This window comes from Buceros rhinoceros, unplaced genomic scaffold (assembly GCF_000710305.1).
Source record: "Buceros rhinoceros silvestris isolate BGI_N320 unplaced genomic scaffold, ASM71030v1 scaffold15612, whole genome shotgun sequence".
In the NCBI taxonomy this organism is placed as follows: domain Eukaryota; kingdom Metazoa; phylum Chordata; class Aves; order Bucerotiformes; family Bucerotidae; genus Buceros; species Buceros rhinoceros.
In genome coordinates, this window is record NW_010399591.1 from 15,676 (window position 1) to 33,365 (window position 17,690).

Below are 17,690 nucleotides of genomic sequence, written 5' to 3' on the forward strand. Positions count from 1 at the left end.
ACAAGCCAACCTATGTTTCTATGCCAAAACAATACTCAAACCTGTCCCCTTGTATTGCATCACAAATGGGATACTTGACACTTAATACCTAATTTTCCTTGATTGTCTTGGGATGTTTTGTGCTTTTGACAGTGAACCAAAAGCCTTGTGACTTATAAAAGTGTGTTTTATTACAGAAGGATGTGTTAGCTGGGGTTGTAATAGCTGTTGTTCATGCTGGCACTGAGATTTGCACTTGAACCTGATTTGTGCTCAGTGTTTGAATTCAGATTCCCAGACTCCCAGACCAAACACAGTCTTACCAGAACATGCGTTTCCATTGCAATTTTAAAATTGGAATGTTTTCTGACCTTTAGCAGATGTAACCCTAAAGCTTTTGACTTCATCTCTGTAGGTAGCTGGTGGGTGTCCTTCCAGGATTAGAGATCATTTTTGCCAGTTCATTTTACCCCTGTCCTCTCTGGGCTACATTTCCTCTGCCCTTGTTTTGATTTGCTGGGCATGGATGCTCCTCTCTGCAGTGCTGCTGGCTGGGCTCATGTCTTGGTGCTACAGCAGCATCTGCTTAGACATCCTTATCCCAGATTTATCCTGTATCCTTCTGTGCTTCCTGTTTTCTCTGTCTTCTCACTCCATAACTTTTATTCCTTCCTTTTATAATCCTAACTGAAATTGCCTCACACATTTCTTTAAACCACCTTTTTTCCCCTTTAAACCTAGATTTTTACAGCCGTGACGTGTTTCCTTTCACCATCATCTGTAGCAATTCAGAGTTCTGCCAGCTAAGCAAATACTCCTGTCCAGATGAAGCCAGTTTTGCAAACCTTGTTACCCTGCCTGGATTCTTTACCACCACAGCAGCTTCTCTGTTGCTTTTTATCATACGTTAATCCAGCTGTTCAACTTGGCTCAATTTAAATTGTTTGGCATATGACTATGGCAGAGACACCAAGGTACTTGAGCTACAAGAGAGCAGCAGCGCACGTTAACAGTGAAGATTTCTCTTCTCCCGGGGAGAAACTAAACAGACTGGAAAACCAAGTAGTTTGAAACGGTGGTTCAAAGCTGGAAGTTGCTTGTTCTTGCTGGAGTTACCTCAGTGCAATAAAATTGTGCAAGTTGTTGCAAACCCTCTCTTTTCAGAGAGGAAACCAGTGACTTTGTAAATTTGCTTTCAAAGTTAAGTCTTAAGATAATGCTTCTGCAAAAGCTCTTTGCACAGAGCTTTGCAGGATGAGAGGGTTTGGTCTTGCAGGGCTGCTTCAGGGCAATATGTATAATGACTGTCACATAGGGAAGAATAAACTCTAAGTTGCTGTGTAGGACCTGTACTGCAAGCAGTCATCAGCAGAGCCAAAAAGTCTTCCTATATTCTGACTTCTAGGCTTGTTCTTTATCCTGCTGAGAGGATAAATATGCACACACAAAAAAAATCTGTTTGTTCTCTGATGTTTGTTCTCTGTGGTACAGTCCTGGGTATCCAGTTTCAGTTACATGTAGGAACACATACAGTAGGGACTCAAAATAAATATAGAACTTCTCTGGAAGGTCTTTCTTTGTTTTAGATGGGCTATGTTAGAAATTAAACCTGTTAATAACTAACGACAGTTTGCCATGCAATAGCAGCTGGTGCTTGTGCATTGCTTTATACTTGATGGAAGCGTGCTGTGCTTGTGTTTGGAATAAACAGCAAACTGAAACACGAAGAGGGAGTTCTGCATTTTACTAAGTGAAAATGCCTTATGTTGAGTTTTGAATCACAAGTGGTGTTTTTGGGTGCGCTGCCCATTTTGTTAAAGAACAAATGGTGACAGTCCAAATAGTTTTGTGTAAAACTGGGGAAATGCAAGGGATGAATAAATGTGCGATGTTCCTTACCCTCATGAGCACAGTCTGCCTGGCTCGTGCCATCTCCTTTGATAAGCTCTATCCTAAAGAAAAATGGCAAAGTATATATGTATTTAAGAAGCTGCTAATGTAGTCCTTTCCTTGTGACTAAAATGCTTTTCTTTCAGGATTGTATGTCAAGATCTTGAACACCTGAGTGTAATGAGCTGGCATTAGCCTTGGGACAAAGTATCCTAGTCAGGATGAAAAAACATTTGCCTTGTCACATCCCTTCAATTTAAAGTAGTAAAGCTGTGTGTTGTCTATCAGTGTCAGCCCACTCTGGTGTAATACCTTAAAGAGAATGATTCCTGCTTGGTTTGGGTTTTTTGTTTTCCTTTTGTTTTCCTCAGCCTGTCTTTTAATTTCCCTCTGGCCTGTGCTTTCTCTCTTGCCCGTCCCTCCCTGCATCCACCCACGTGCCGAGCAATCCAGAAATGCTCCAGACCCCGAACCGCTGGAGGACTGAGTGTGTGAGCCAGCAACCCTTGCAGGAAGGGATGGTGTGTGGCCAGCATGCCGAGGGGTAACCTGCCTGGAGTTCTGCATGGAAAGATTCTGCTTTCTGACTTTTTTGGCTTATTGTCTCAGTGAAAGAGCAGAGTTCACTTGTCCCCTGCTTTGTGATTGCATTTTCAGTGACTTCAGCAGCCTCAATGTTTTAGCTCCGCACTGTAGTTAAGCGTTAACATATGAGGCTTGTGATACAATTCAGTGTTGGAGCTGAAAAGTTATTGTGGAAATCCATTTATCTCATGCTCAAAATGACCTCCTTTTAGTATGTGCAGGCTGTAGATGTGTGGTTGTCTCACAGTCCTACAGGCACAGCCCAGCCTGGGAGGATGATGATGAATCTCCTGCCTTCTGCCTCATACCCAAAAGATAAAAGATCCAGATTAGTTTTTCTTGTTATATCCTGTTTCCTACAGCTAATTTGCATGGGCGTCCCTGAGTGTGGCTCAGTTTTGTGGGTGACCAGAGCAGCTTGCTTTGGTTTGTGATTGTGAAGGAGGCTCTGCAGCCCAAACATGCGTTGGGACCTGTGACTTTGGTCAGAAACGTCACTTGTGGTACGTATGTAGCCAGCGTTGGACTGAAATAGTGCAGTTTGATACACAGCTGCTCTTCAGGGAGTGTAGGGGAAGGAGCTTGTGGCTTTCATTAGAGAAGAGGATGTTTCCCAGCCAGCTGCATGTGTGCAGTTGTGCAACTTCTGGTCCACTCTGTGCAATCACAGCAAATAGGGGTGGCAGAAAAAACCCAACCCACAGAGGAGCATCGCTTACAACACAGTATAATAACCATTATTCCTTAGGGTCCTGCTGTTCCTTCTACACAAAAGGCTTTGTGTGCGAGCCTGGGAGTGAAGAGAAAGGTTTGCAGGAGGGAAAGGACTGGAGACCAAACCAACCAAGTAAGACCTGATGGTGGAATGAGTGATGTAAATCTGCTGCATGGGTGTTCTCGGCTTCCCAGGTTTTTAACATGCAGCCAAGAACAAAAGTCAGAAGCTGGTTTCTTCAGATCTGCTACCGATGTTACAGACAAATTCTCTTCTGCCTACCTTCAGCAAATCTATTCTACCAAAGGTGTGTGGTGCTGGTTGTGCAGGAAGAGTGCTTGGAAATGCCTGTGTTGGAGCAAATGCCAGGGTGCCTTTGCTGCTGTTACCTGTCTGAAGATTAAAACTGACATAACTACCCATGATTTTGGCTTGCTTTGAGAACATGTGATGAAACTCCCATTGCTGAACATGTGACAAGAAATGTTGTGGTGATGCTGAGTGTGGGGGCAGGGAAGGGGACTTCTGCTGCTGCCAGGCTCCCCTGGCCATGCCGTGCTGGCAGCCTCTCCGGGGAGCTGGTGGCAGAGCCATCATGGAGCTGAGACATGTCCACCCCACCCACCCCCCTACCCCCAGCTAGGTCAGGCTCCCCTTAGCAGGCAAGAAGTCACCACATTTAAAAGCACATGATTCTCATTACTAGTGCCTGAATGTCTGCTGGGTCTGAGTTACATGGATCCCTGAGAGTTGCTCAGTAGAGAGAGCAAACATTTTCCCTGGGAAGAAGCAGCTGTTTATATATAGTGTGCAGTGGGTTCACATGCAATTATTAGGAAAACATCCCTTTCTAGTATCAAAAAAAAGGCATTTTTGTTGTCGTCTTTCCTCTAAAACATGCAAGTCAGATTTGGGAATTTTCATTTGCCATGACAACCAATGAAACCACTAAGCCATGTGATTTCTCTATCCTTCCTATGATTAAATAGTTTTTTTTAAAGTCCATGTTGCTAACAGAGGTGGGAAACATCAGGTGTTATTTGTTTTTCTCATGTAGATTAGGCAAGATTTAATTTGTATGTTTGCTTGGGAGCTGTAGAGAGCTGGGGGATATTGATATTTCCATGATTCATGGTAAGAATGGTGTCTTAATTCAGAATTACTGTATTGTACTGAAGTCTTTCTTTTTTGCTCTTTGAGACGGTTACTGAGGGGATCCTGCCTCACACAGGACAAAACCATCATGGGATCCGTGAGCACCGCAGTGATGAGGTTCAGAGCCTTGAGCCTTGGAGATGTTGTTTTACCCATGATACAAACATAAAGCTTAGGCTTTATGAGCTAATAAATCTTTTTGTATTCTTATGCTGGAGCAAGGTTTTGCAAAGGCAGAAGCTGTGATGGATGTAACTCTTGATGCCCGGTCCATGTGAGGGCTCCTGCCACCTCCAGGTCTGAGCACTGCAGGCTAACCAAAGGCTTGGGGGTGGCATTACTGTCGGCAAAAGTTCGAGGCCAGTATTTATCCTGTCTTTTAAAAATTGCCATCTTCTGCTCAGGAACTTCCCCAGGGTGCTCAATATAGATTCAACACAAAAAACACCCCCTCAAACGCAAAACCCAACCCCAAGAGCTGCTCTGTTGCTAAGGAAGAAAAATAAATGGTCACAAACAAGTGGCTGATGTGCCAAGCTGCATCCCCATGACCATGAAGCTGTGAGTGTGAAGGTCTTTAGGAGGGCAGGGACAGCACTGCACACGTTGTCTTGGCATCGGTGTCTATGGAGGACTGGCTACTGTTTGCTTTAAGTGAACAAAAGGAAATAACTTTCTGCTTTCTAATATTAGTCCCAAAGAGGTCAAAACTTCAGCAGGCTGCTGCTGGGTATCAGTAGTAGTAAAGGACAATCTCAGTATTTTAATGTGGTGTTGTATGTATCACAGCAATGTCCATATTGGAAAAGCCCTGAGAAAATTGTATTTGTGATGGGAGTGTGTCTGAGCAAAAGTACCATCCTTCGGGAGGTCTTGGGCTATGTCAGACAGTTGTCAAACACTGACAATATCAAAAGGGGGAATATTTGTGCTGCAGAAGCTGCAGTTGTGCCTTCACATTCTCTCCAAATGCAAATCTCTATCTGCAAATCTCTGCAATAATTTATTAACCCGTGTGGCTGGAGATGAGGAATGGCTGAGCTGGGAGTAGAGGTGTGCAGAGGTGGGGACGTGATTTATCTGCGCTAGAGAGCTACTGTGGCTGACACAGTCTTTTGATGTGTGAGTGTGCATGCACATGCGATGCTTGAGTTTTTTGGGGCCTGCCTGCTTTAGTCCTCAAGGTACCACTTGCTGCACCAGCTCTAAATAATAAATCTCAGAGGGTGCCCCTAGAGCATATCTTTTTATTATTTTTTTCAGATTTCAGGCTTTTAGGTATGCTGTTTGTATCGTGTCCCTGTAGTGGTAGGAGATCTAGAGCAGGAAGCTTCTACTAAAGAGATGTTTTTTTCCTTTTGGGGATTTAAGTATCAAGTGTGACCCATGCAGTCTCTTGAACTGCAGCGGGCCCAAAGCTGAAATGAGGTTTTAAAAGCACATAGCTGCCCTAGATGAGTAACTGTACTTTTGCGATGGGTTAGGGCAAATGAACCATCTGTAACCACCCGAAACCATAAGGGGAACCTGAAAACAAGCTACGTGCTAGCATTTGAGCTAAAATTTAACAGGATATGAAGTGATCATTATAGAGGTACTACTTATAGTAAAGATGATCCTTTTTTTTTTTTAACAAAAATGAAGTTCTGGGACCAGGACTGTGAAATCTAATTCTGCTGTCTCACTCCCAATTCTTTTCTCTTCCAGGTGACAGCCGACTGGGTGCTCGGTGCGGGCGGGGCTGGGAACCTTCCCTTTGGAGGCAGGAGGGCTTACATCAGCTTAAACCATCCCTGAAACTACACCCTAGTCTCCATTATTTCCACTTCCCCCCACCCCGAACAATTTGTTTTCATGAAACATCTGCTTCTCTGTCAGATCCTTACAGTTACAACTGTACTGAAGTGTTTCTTTGCAGAAATGCAAAGAATTTTCCCTGTCAGCTCAGCTGCTTGCCAGACGGGCTGGCTGCTCCTGGCTGGGGGGGTCCATCAAATGAGAGTCTTTTTAGAGGGGACAATGCTTGCACTGGCAGTGCAGTTTAGTTAGGAAGCAGAAGCGTGTGTGCTTGGGTGCACAAGCACATACGATGTTACATGTAATATGTGCTTTCCATCTGGAAATAAGAGGAGGTGATGATTATAGCCCCAGTGCTCCCCAGTTCAGCCTAAGAATAGCCTAGAGCCATCACCTCAAACTTGATCGTAGTGGCAGAGAGGGCCCTCTGGTTTGGGATTTCAAGCTCGTCTTTGGAGGGAGCAGGGACCTGGGAAGTGAAATTCCCTTGGCTGCCCTTCTCCCTCTGCATAAGGACTTACACAGCCAATGCTATTGCATTGCCGCTGCATCTGGACAGAGGCCTGTAACACTTAACTCTGTTTTGCTCCTCCGTCAGTTCATATTCATGAAAGCTATCATTTCTGAAAAAGAAGCCGTCCTTCAATATGCATAACAGGGGCAGAAGTCCTTCCTGAACACCAGTGCACTGTTCCAACTTGCCACCTTTCCCGTTGTGGTGGCACAAATACAGGGTCACTTCTTCATTTCCTCATGTAAGTTGACCCTCAAATCAACAAAAAATCCCTTTTCTCTTCAGGATCCTGCCCCGTGGTAGCAAGCTCTTGAATTAGGCGGCATGTCTGAAAGTTTTGCCTGGGGATGCCATCCTTCCTCTTGAGCCACCAGGAAGATGCTGCCCCACAAAATCCACATGCAAATAGTTGATTGAAGCTGGGTTACCTGCACTATGCAATTCCCTAGTAATTTTGTGTTCATTCAAGCAGTTGTCTCGGAGGCTTCTTCGCTGCACTTCAAGCTGAGACATAAAATACATGAGGTGCTAGTTAGGGATTGATCTCCCCTCAGTGAAACATCAGTCCAGATGCTTCAGAGGAACATGACTTTTTCCTAGTTCTTTTTGTTTTGCTTTACAGTTTCTACAGGGCGTGTACAGTTCTTAGAGCCTGTAGTGTTTTGGCTTTTGCACTTTTGTCTTTTGATTCTTGCTATTTTAAGAGAACCAGTTCAAGTGCATGTAACTGTAGTAGGAGAACATGCATCTCCTCTTTGGAGAGCTGGTGATACCAGGCACAGATTTAGTCAGGTATAGAGGAATGGTAGGGATTGTGTCTGCACCTCAGGAGGTGTAGCTGTCTGAATATTAGTAAGATCAACTCAGTGGATGATGAAATACATTGTCAGGAACAGTGTGCAAGACAGATTTTGGACTTTTTTTGTTTTATGATTAGGGTGATGAGATACTAGAAGAGGTCGCCCACAGAAGTTGGAAGTGTTCAAGCTGAGGTTGGCTGGGGCTTTGAGTAACCTGATCTAGTGTCCCTGCCCATGGAAGGGGGCTTGGACTAGATGGTCTTTAAGGTTCCTTCCAGCCTAGGCCATTGTATGGTTTTACGGTTTTTATCTTGCTCATTATCTCTTCCCTTTACTGCTGGTATTGCTAATTTATTATTGTATTTTAAGAAAATTACCAAGCCACAGAACCAAGAGACGAAAGGTCTGTGGGGGGTTGTGGTTCTGTTGTCCATTCTGAACAAACTTCTATCTTAATATAGCAGTGTCTAGCTTTTTGATTGCTACTACAGGACACTGTTGAGTTGGCCCAGCTTGGCCTCACCAGTGGCGTGCGTTACACAGCATGGCATGGCACGGCACAGGAGCATCACGTACTGCGCAGTATGGACCCCACAGCTCAAGCTGCAGGGTACCAAGCTCAGTCCTTCAGACACTGACCTCAGCCATTCAAAAGCAAGATTAGATGAGGTTTAATAACTTGTTATTTCTGCTAGGTGTGAAGTGATGTAAATCCCAAGCTTACTAAAGCAGAAATCAAGAGGTGGAAATAACTGAGAGGTTTTTTTAATTAGAAAGCATTCTTTCAAAATAAAGCCTTATTAGCAAAATTTTTTTACTTTGTTCATACCAGTCTTTGACACAATCAAAACAAAATGGTCAAGAGCAGTAAGACACATTATTGTAGTTAAAACTCAATACAATTTTCTTGGGCATGCTTTTATAACCCGAACTATCTAATGTACATATTCCCATTCCACAATACATTTATGGGACTTCTGTCATTGGTTAATGGTGTACCGACACTTATGCTGCTTCTGTGTTTGCTGCCTCATTTGAGTCACGATGTTCTTGTAAATGTTTTATTGAAATCCTTTAGTTCTGATAGCTTTTCTCCTATCTTTCCAAAAATGTTGGTGTTGAACTGTCTAATCTTGCAAGTGTTTTATCGGAGCCCAGTCACCCAGTGTAAAACTTCTCTGTGCGCAACCATAATGCCACTCACACCCATGCCAGCCCAGAAAACTAATGCATCAGGAGACTTCTTTGCCTTTAACCCGGTTAACTTGAACAATCCTTTCTTCTAGACCAAGGCTGAATCATTTCTCTACCAGCTTTGCCTCCCTGCAGGCTGTGCAGCCAGCACATCCCTGCTTGTAGGCATGCTGTCCCCAAAAGCGTTGCCCAGCTCCTGGGAGATGCTTGGGGTTCAGCCTCATCCTGCACCTGATTTCTAAAAGCGGAGCAATTCCCACTGAAGGGGCTGATGGGTTTCCCTGTTTCAGTGGGTGAGGTCTGGGTGCGGGAGCTTATTACCCGTTATAGAGAGCTTGGCTTAGGAAGCTTTTCTGGCTTTTCCATGCTAAGCCTATTCCAGTTAATGCTTGGCTGTAGTTTTAAAAAATAATTTTGTAATTTTTTTTTTCCTTTGGGAAGAGTCTGTTGTTCTTGAGTGGATATAATAGCATTTTTGACTGGATTTTTTGGCAAAGCAATTTTCCACACTTGGAAGTCAGCCTGTCTGCTGTGCTGAGTCTTTAACTGCTTCCGTGCAAAAATGTTACTGCAGAACATGCAGCTTGGTAGTAGCATGATTTGCTAAAACATGGTTAAAATCAACATAGTGGTGTTTTGAGTGTGCAATATTTGGTCTCTTTGTCCAGGTATGTCTTAACACATGCATTTATAAACATCTTTCAAGGTTGCACAGACTTTTTGCAGTGAGAACCCAGATTCTGTCAGTAAATGGAGCGTGGGGCTTCTTATGCTTGGAAACAGTTCTCTGAACATGATGTGTATCCTGGGTGTGCTGCCGCTGGCATGTGCTCTGGTCAGCCCCTACTGTGCCATTGTGGATGTGCATGTCAGCATTTTTTTCCCAGTCCTAAAGAAATTAATTTTTTATTTGTTTTTTGCAAGTAGTGTGTGTATCCCATTTGTCCTAAGGAACATAGAAATTAGATTAGTGTAGTTACCTGTCCAAGAATCATCATTGATTAACAGTTTGATCTTCAGACATATTTGGAATATCAACTTTCTGTCTGATTGTGATATCTTGCGCTTTTGTGGCTGTCCCCAACACTGAAGTGTGTTACAGAAGTCACTGAGTCTCTCTTCCCTCCAGGAGGTGGGAAAGCTAAATGAAGACACTGGATCACAAAAGTTGTGACTTGGCTGGTCTCTCCTGAAGAGCCTTCGGTGGCACTGAGATCCTGAAGGATGTGTCCAACCCAAACGCCCCCCATCCTGCCACCATCCAATGATAAATGGTTAATGATGCGTGTTAATGCTGCTCTTGACACCAGTGCTAGCAAAGCCCCTCAGAAGACTCCACTCAAAGGTGGACAGCATGGACACAAAGCCTTTTCACCATCAGGGGATGCCAGGAACATGTGAAAATCCGAAGATTGCTCCTGAATCTAAGATCTGTAACCTCCACCGTTTAGCAAAGCGGGCAGATGAAGAGGGCAGTCTGCAGTCAGTTATCTCTGGAAGAGAGGAGAGCTGGTGTCCAGCTGTGCGCTGTAGCAAGGCTGGGCCCTCTTGTGTTGAGCATTGGCATCATAGCTGAGCATCCTGCTCTCTTGAGCTTCTTCTGCCCAGTGAAGCAGAGTTCCAACTCTGGGCTCTTCCTTGGGATGATATTGGTGCTGGATTTACCCACTTGTTTTACGGTGAAGTGTATGTTATAGCTGGTCAGTGGGTTCCCCCATAGCACTTGCCCAAGCTCCTGGAGGCTAACTAATGTATGAGCTGTGACCTATCAAAGCAGTCTGGTGAGTTGCAAATTTTTCCTGGTGGCAAAAGAGGTAAGGAGAAGGGCTGGGGGCCAATGCTGACAGGGCTGCCATGCACAGGGAAGCCCCACGCCTCCCTGCACTGCACGTGTAGTTGCTTGATGCCTCCTGGAAGTGTTGGGTAGATTTATTGAGCCTGAATTTGTCAGTGGTAGTGTGAGTACACTGCAAGCCCAATGCACCATGGAGGTGTGTGCGCTAATAGTCTGTAGATGATGCGTGTGAGGGCTAAAAGCTGCAGAGTTTCTCCCTGGGAAACTACACTTAAACGAGTGGTGATTCTGCACTCGGATCCTTCTCCCTTCCTGTGAGGGACCATCCTTGCTGAAGAAGCATGTTTACCATTGCAACTGAACGTTGCTCGCCTAGAATGGCAAATGTGATGGGAGGAGTTGGGAAATGCCAGGCTCTGCAACCCTGGATGCCTGCAATAAATATTTGAATTTGGGAAGGATGTCCCTGAGCTTCAACGCTGCTCCAAGCTGAAAGCTGGAATCTCACGTGCTTGTGGCTTTGCCACCAGCAGCACAGAGAGGTGGGTGATCCAGGCTTTCATGGGGATGATGTTTCTCTAAACCTTGTAGAGAGGAGCGAGGAAGGTGGGCAAGGGAGCAGAGGAAATTCAAGCTGCTTGTTTGCAGAGGAGCATGAGCGGGGTTCCGGCTCACTGAGTGCAAGAGCTGGCTTGGGTTGGCAGGTGCTTTGGAAATGAAAATATTTTATCCTGAGTTACGTAATGCTGCAGCATGTCCAGACCAAATTCCCTGCAATTTTCTGGCCCACAAGGAATAATTTTCTGCTTGAAATATTAGCCCTAGCTTTGAATTTCCTGGCTCATAGGGCATGTGCAATCAATGTAGTATCTGTGTACATAATTGCTGCTGTTTGGACTTCAGACATTTAAGTAAATTTATTTTTGTTTATAGAGGTTGGATGATGAAGAACAGAAAATACTTGTTCATTAAGAACTATAAAAATGCTCCAAAACTCATGCTGATCTACCAGTTAGATCAAGCAGGTGAAAGAGGCTGCAGGTCCTTCTCTGTGTCTTATTTGAGGTTGTAAATGAGCATTTGAGGTGGGGTAGAGCTGAGGTGCAAATTCTCAGCGTTCCTGGCTTAATAAAGTTTCGGACTTCATCCCATAATGTGGAGAAGCCTTTGTAGCTGTGGATAGTTTGTTTGTTTTTAACTTGGCTCTTCTCTGGTTAAAAAAAACCGGCTGGATGGCCTTGCCCAAAGAGTGGTGGTGAATGGTTTTAAATCCGGTTGGTGGATGATCACAAGTGGTGTGCCTCAGGGCTCAGTATGGGAGACAGTTCTGTTTAATATCTTTTATCAATAATCTGGACAAGGGGATCAAGTAAGTTGACACCAGGTTGGTCAGGCGTGTTATCTGTTTGAAGGTAGAGAGGCTCTACAGAGGGATCTGATCAACAAGGCCAAGTGCCAGGTCCTGCACTTGGGTCATAACAACCCCCTACAGGCCTGGGGAAGAGTGGCTGGAAAGCTGCCTGGTGGAAAAGGACCTGGGGTTGCTGGTTGACAGCCGACTAAATATGAGCCAGCAGTGAGCCCAGGTGGCCAAGAGGGCCAACAGCATCCTGGCTTGTATCAGCAATGGTGTGGCCAGCAGGAGCAGGGAAATGATTGTCCCCCTGTACTTGGCACTGGTGAGGCTGCACTTCAAATACTGTGTTCAGTTTTGGGCCCCTCTCTACAAGAAGGACATTGAGGTGCTGGACCATGTCCAGAGAATGGCAATGAAGCTGGAAGTGTCTAGAGCACAGGACTTAGGAGGAACAGCTGAGAGAATTGGGGTTGTTAAGCCTGGAGAGGAGAATGAGGTGAGACCTTATTGCTCTCTACAACCTGAAAGGAGGCTGTAGCAAGGTGGGGATTGGTCTCCTCTCCCGAGTAATAAGAATAGGATGAGAGGAAATGACCTCAGGTTGTACTGGGGGAGGTTTAGATTGGACATGAGGAAAAATGTCTTCACCGAAAGGATTGTGAAGCGTTGGAACAGGCTGCTGAGGGAAGTGGAGTCACTGTCCCTGGAGGTATTTAAAAGACGTGTGATGTGACGCTTAGGGACATGGTTTAGTGTGGATTTGGCAGGCTTAGGTCAGGATTGGACTCAATAGCCTTAAAGGTCTTTTCCAACCTAAATGATTCTGTACCAACGTACGGGTCTGCATCATCTGGCTGCACTAAGCCTGCTCTGATCTGACTTGTTCTGATGTGGAGACAGTGGTGTCCTAACTATGGCTTCTAAGCAGGACATGCCTATGAAGCTTTCTGATACATCTTCAGGCTATAGGAAATGAAAACCAATAAGTGAGGCTGGTGGAGAAAGGTGATGTTGTGATTTGCTCTGTGCTTCATGCTCCATTTGTTGCCTGGTCCTGTGGAGATGTGAACTGCTGCTCTACGACTCCTGCACCTCTAAACCAGAAGACGACTGAGATACCATGGAGGTTTAGAGACAACAGGTTATTTCTGTTTTGTTCTTCTAAAATGAAGAACATCAAAACGTTCTTTTTGACATGAAAGGTTTTTGACTTCAGACAAAGGCTGTCCATCGTATGTTGTGAGAACACATTATCTCGTGATCTTCAGGGATGGTAAAAGACAGACAGGGATTGGCATACCTTGTGGTTGACCGAGAAGGGTTTGCTTTTTTGAAGTATCCCGCTCCATGAGCCAAAACAGTGGGGCAAAATCATCATAGTAGAGCCTGCACTGATCATGCCTAGAGGTGGAAAATCTTCCTCAAGCAAAGGAGTCGAGAGAGAAGAGCCAAAGGTTTTGTTGTCAGCTGGAAACTTCACTCATACTTGCTGGTTGTTTTGTGCAGACTGGTGCTGGTATTAACACTGATGAGGGACAGGCAGAATCATGGTTTCCTCCATTTGGAGGAGACCTTAATCACTCCAAGTCATTTATGTCTCCCAGGTAGTATTTGAACATTCGCATTGTGTTTCTGCCTCTTCGTTGGTACACAGAGAGGCTGAGCATGCCATGGTCAGGGCAGGTGGAGATGAAGGGGAACCCTCTGTGCCCATCTGAACCAGTGGGTGAAAAAAACACTGCAAAAAGATAAAACATTTGTTTCAGATGATAAACGCTGTCAAATAAACCGAAGTGGTGAGTGGAGCAAATGCAGGGAGTGGAATGTAGGGGAATAAGCTAAATCATACCTGGATATCCCACTCCCTGAAGCATGTATTTACTGTGGATAAACTCCTGGCATTGTGGCTTGTGGTGATCAGGAGAAGCAGATGGGAGGGTGTCTTTCTCTTCCATCAGCCATTGCTGCTGTCCCACAGCTACAGGCAGTGAAGAGCCCGAGGCTGAGTGAAATGGAGGACCAAGTCCAGCTGATCATGCTATGGAGGGTTTCTAGCAATCAGACACTGGGAGAAGCAGGAAGGACTGGTGCCCAGCTGCCTTTGCAGCAGTGCTTGCTGCACAAGGAAAGCAGCCCACAGCTTTTGCACCTCCCTTTTCAGGTGTCCCTGTGGGAGCTGGAGCTTGTTTCTACAAGCTTGCATGGGGGAAAGGAGAGGCGAAATCCCCTGACCTCTGTGCTTTTGTTTTGGGTGGATGTCACTAGTCTTTCGGTCAAATTGGAATTAATAATTGAAAAATACCAAGAGCATTTACTGTGCTTTCTTGCTGAAGTAAAGAAAACCAGCTAAGTGTAAAACATGTCCTGCTGTCCTTCAGCTGTGTTCCTGCAGATGGACCAACTCCCTGGGTGGTTGCCCCACTTTGATTTACCCCTCCTGGCCCCTTGTTCCTGCCCTCAGTGACCATGTGTGGGGCCACATGATGGAATGGAGCAGAGCAGCGACACAAATGAAATAAACCCCTGCAAAACCGATCCCCTGCAGGGCTGATGGGAACAGCCCAGCAAACCATGAGCCACAGGAGCTGGTTGGGATGCAAGCTGTATGAACCGCCTGTGGGACAAGCAGCTGCCCTGCTACCAGCCTGAGGCTCTGTTCCTGCTTCACCTCATGATAGGGCATGTCTCTATGTGGTAGCCAGCCCTGTTCATGATAGAAAGGAACGTGGTGAGGGGTGGCTGAGGTGTGGACAGACATCCCGTCCCCTGCCCTTGCTGCAGGGTCTTGTCTCTGCCAAAGGGTGGGGCAGGCAGCTGTGGACCTAACGCTTTAAATTGCTGCAGGATGGGAGGCAGAGCCCTGGACCTGCAAACATGAGAAAACCGAAAAGAAACCACCCCCCCGCCCCGCCAAAACTGCCAAGAAAACAAAAACAAACAACAAAGTTTCACTCTGTGTTTATTTTAAACCATAGAATTCAAAGTGTGATGTGCTGCTGCAATGCACATTCCCTGGCCATAGTGGACTGGGCAGAGGTTGAGACACATCTTCCCTGGGGAGAGGGAGGGTTGCGTGAGCCTGAGTCAGCAGCAAAGGTCGCTTGGCTGAAAGGCTTGGCTTGCAGGAGGAGGAGGTTTCGTAATGGTAACTGATGCAATGTTTCTATGTTCAGCGCTGACAGTGGTAGGTTATCGTGTGTGCACATCAGAGGGAGAAACACCAGTTTGGGTGAACAGGGGTGATGGGGCAGTGATGGTCAACCTCACCTGCCCACTCCACTTCCCAAATCTCTTCTCCCTCTTCCTTGCTGCCTCCTTTTCTTTTTTCCCCTTCTGCACCTCCACTTTTTGTGTCTCTTCAGTTCTGGCGTTTAATCTCGTTGTTGCATTCTTTATTTTATGGCCTAGGCTTATCTTCCAGTTCCCATCTGGGTTGTTATCTCATATGATTAGTCTTGGAGCCTAATGAAGGGGATCGGACATAACTCTAGGGTGTTTCTGAGCTCAAAGATCTTCACAGAGGAAGTTTGTTTTTAAGCTTCCAGAGAAGATATATTTGAACACTGGATTGTTTAGGTACACGTAATAGAACTGAAATCACTCCAGAGGGGAGCAGTGACCTCTAGAATTTGAAACAGCCCAGGGATAATTATCCAGTGCTGAGCAAGTCTTGTTAGTCTTGAAATAGCTTTTAGTGGATGATCACTTTTTTCCTCATGCTAGTTAGTGTGAAAGCCGTATATTAACATTTAGCCTTCACCGTAAGAGCACTGTCAACATGTTCTTAATAGTGTTGTTATCCAGCCTCACTCTGGGAAAGCCAGAGTGTATCTCTGGACATGGAGATATAAAACAATTAGACAAAATAACAGCCCTGGAAAATGAAAAAGGACATTTTTTGAGGCTGTTTTTTAAGGTCCCACTCTTTCTCTGTATTAAGAACTAGGAGGCAGCTGAAAGGTCCTGTGTGTTGGAGCAAGGTGAGCTTAGAGCATCCTCAGGACAGCTCCAGCTGCTGCTGTTTGGTGGCCCTTTGCAGGTGAACAGAGCTCCAGCTCAGCAAAGCGGCAGCAGGGCAAGTGCCATGTTGTGTCACTGCCCAGGTGAAGTGATGTGTCCGTATAGTGACTCAGTCATGTCCCTACTAGCCATCTGCTCATGTGATGCACATCATTAGTCACTAATTGGTGTGGTTACCTTTTTTTTAAGCTGCTGGAAAGGCCAAGGTTCACATAGATGTGAAGCAGCTGAGTCAGTCTTCCACTGCTTTTTGCCTTCAGGTCCACCAGGCTCTCGGTGGTGCTTGCTGAGCTGTTTCTGTGTGCCTGCCAGACAGACCCAGACTATCCCAGTTTTATCTTGAACTCTGGCTGTTTGTCTGTAAGTGTATCACAGCTGTATGATGGGACCTGGATCTGTAGCTGGAGTCTTCTGATGGATGGCAATGAAGGTCCAACAAAGGACCTTTGGAGGCAGCAGGAGAGGGGGCATTGCCTGTGGACTGAGCGTGAAAAGCTTGTTTCACCTGGTGTTTTCTTTCTTTGTCAGATCCGTAGAAACCTCTCTAAGCGATCTGGGGGCTTTACAGGGGATAGCAATTTCATAACAGGGGTTTTTTTTATTTCCACCCTGCTATGCTTCCTGTCTTTGACTCTATCTCCTCATCCAGTACTTACTCTATGGCTACTGATGGGTTAGGTACCAATGCTTAGGTATTACCTTACCTGGTATCTCAAGTGGTGGCTTCTAAATCTCTTTACTGATGTCTTCTATGCCATTACTTCAGACAAGTCTTGAGGACAGGTCTTTGGTGCCATGAATAATACCTGGATCCCCCTGGACTCAGCTGGATTTGGACACTGCCCTTCTGCTCCCTTGTCTCTGGGTTTTTCTGTCTGCTTAAAATCTCCAGCTGAATCTCTTCTGGCTGCTGTTGCTTTTCTTGAAGGTTACAGACCTCTTCTCTGGTCGTGGTGTTGGCAGCATGCTTGGGTGCACTGGAGATGGAGGATCAGATAGTCATCTCTCATACCTTGCTCAGCCACAACAGACTCTGTATCCATCTGTTCAGTTCTCCCCATACTTTGAGTGGGCTAAGGAAGGCCAATAGGTCTTCCATCATGTGGATACTCTGCCATCTCCTGTGACATTGCTAAAATGTCAGTCTCTGCATCCTGCCAAGGAGGTTGGACTGGGGAGGACGGGGAGGGAGTGGTTATGGGGATATGTGCTGGGTACTGCCCAGGCTGCTCTGTGTTAGCTTCCAATTTGAGCTTTACGCCAAGCATTCTATCCTCACGAAACTAAATTATCATAGTAGTAACAATATTCATAATAGCATCTAATAGTTCTTATTTTTTTAAAAACCTCTCTTAATGTACCCCATTCTCCACTATGATTTTAGAAAATGAGCTCTTTATCTTTAAGACAAGGCTTTGTCTTTAAACTGCTTTTATTTTAAAGTAACTTTAACTGTCCCATCTGTTCTGCCTTCGTGTGCCCCAGCCCTGCTCTGTGATTTCCCTGTGCCCACCTGGAGGAGCTTACAGTGGGTTTCTGGGTATTGCCCTAACAGAAATAAATTACACGATCCCGTTGGACAACATGACGAAGTCCACGCTGTCCTTTGAAGCTGATGTGGTTAAAAGTGAAACAAACATTTGGGGAAATCTAGGGAAACAGTGGCTCGAGCTCGTACTTGGAAAGTTGAAAACCAGCATCTCTAATTTGTGGGCAGCCAGGTGAGACAGCACAAAAGCTGAAATACGGCCAAGGTTTTGCAGCAGCTGATGTTGGACTATGTTGTGAATGCTCTGGCTCAGTGTGGGAAGGGCTCTTCTCTCTTATCTGAGGAGCCATGCATGTGCCAGGAGACCTTTGTTCTGAATATTTGGAGGAATAAAGTTCAG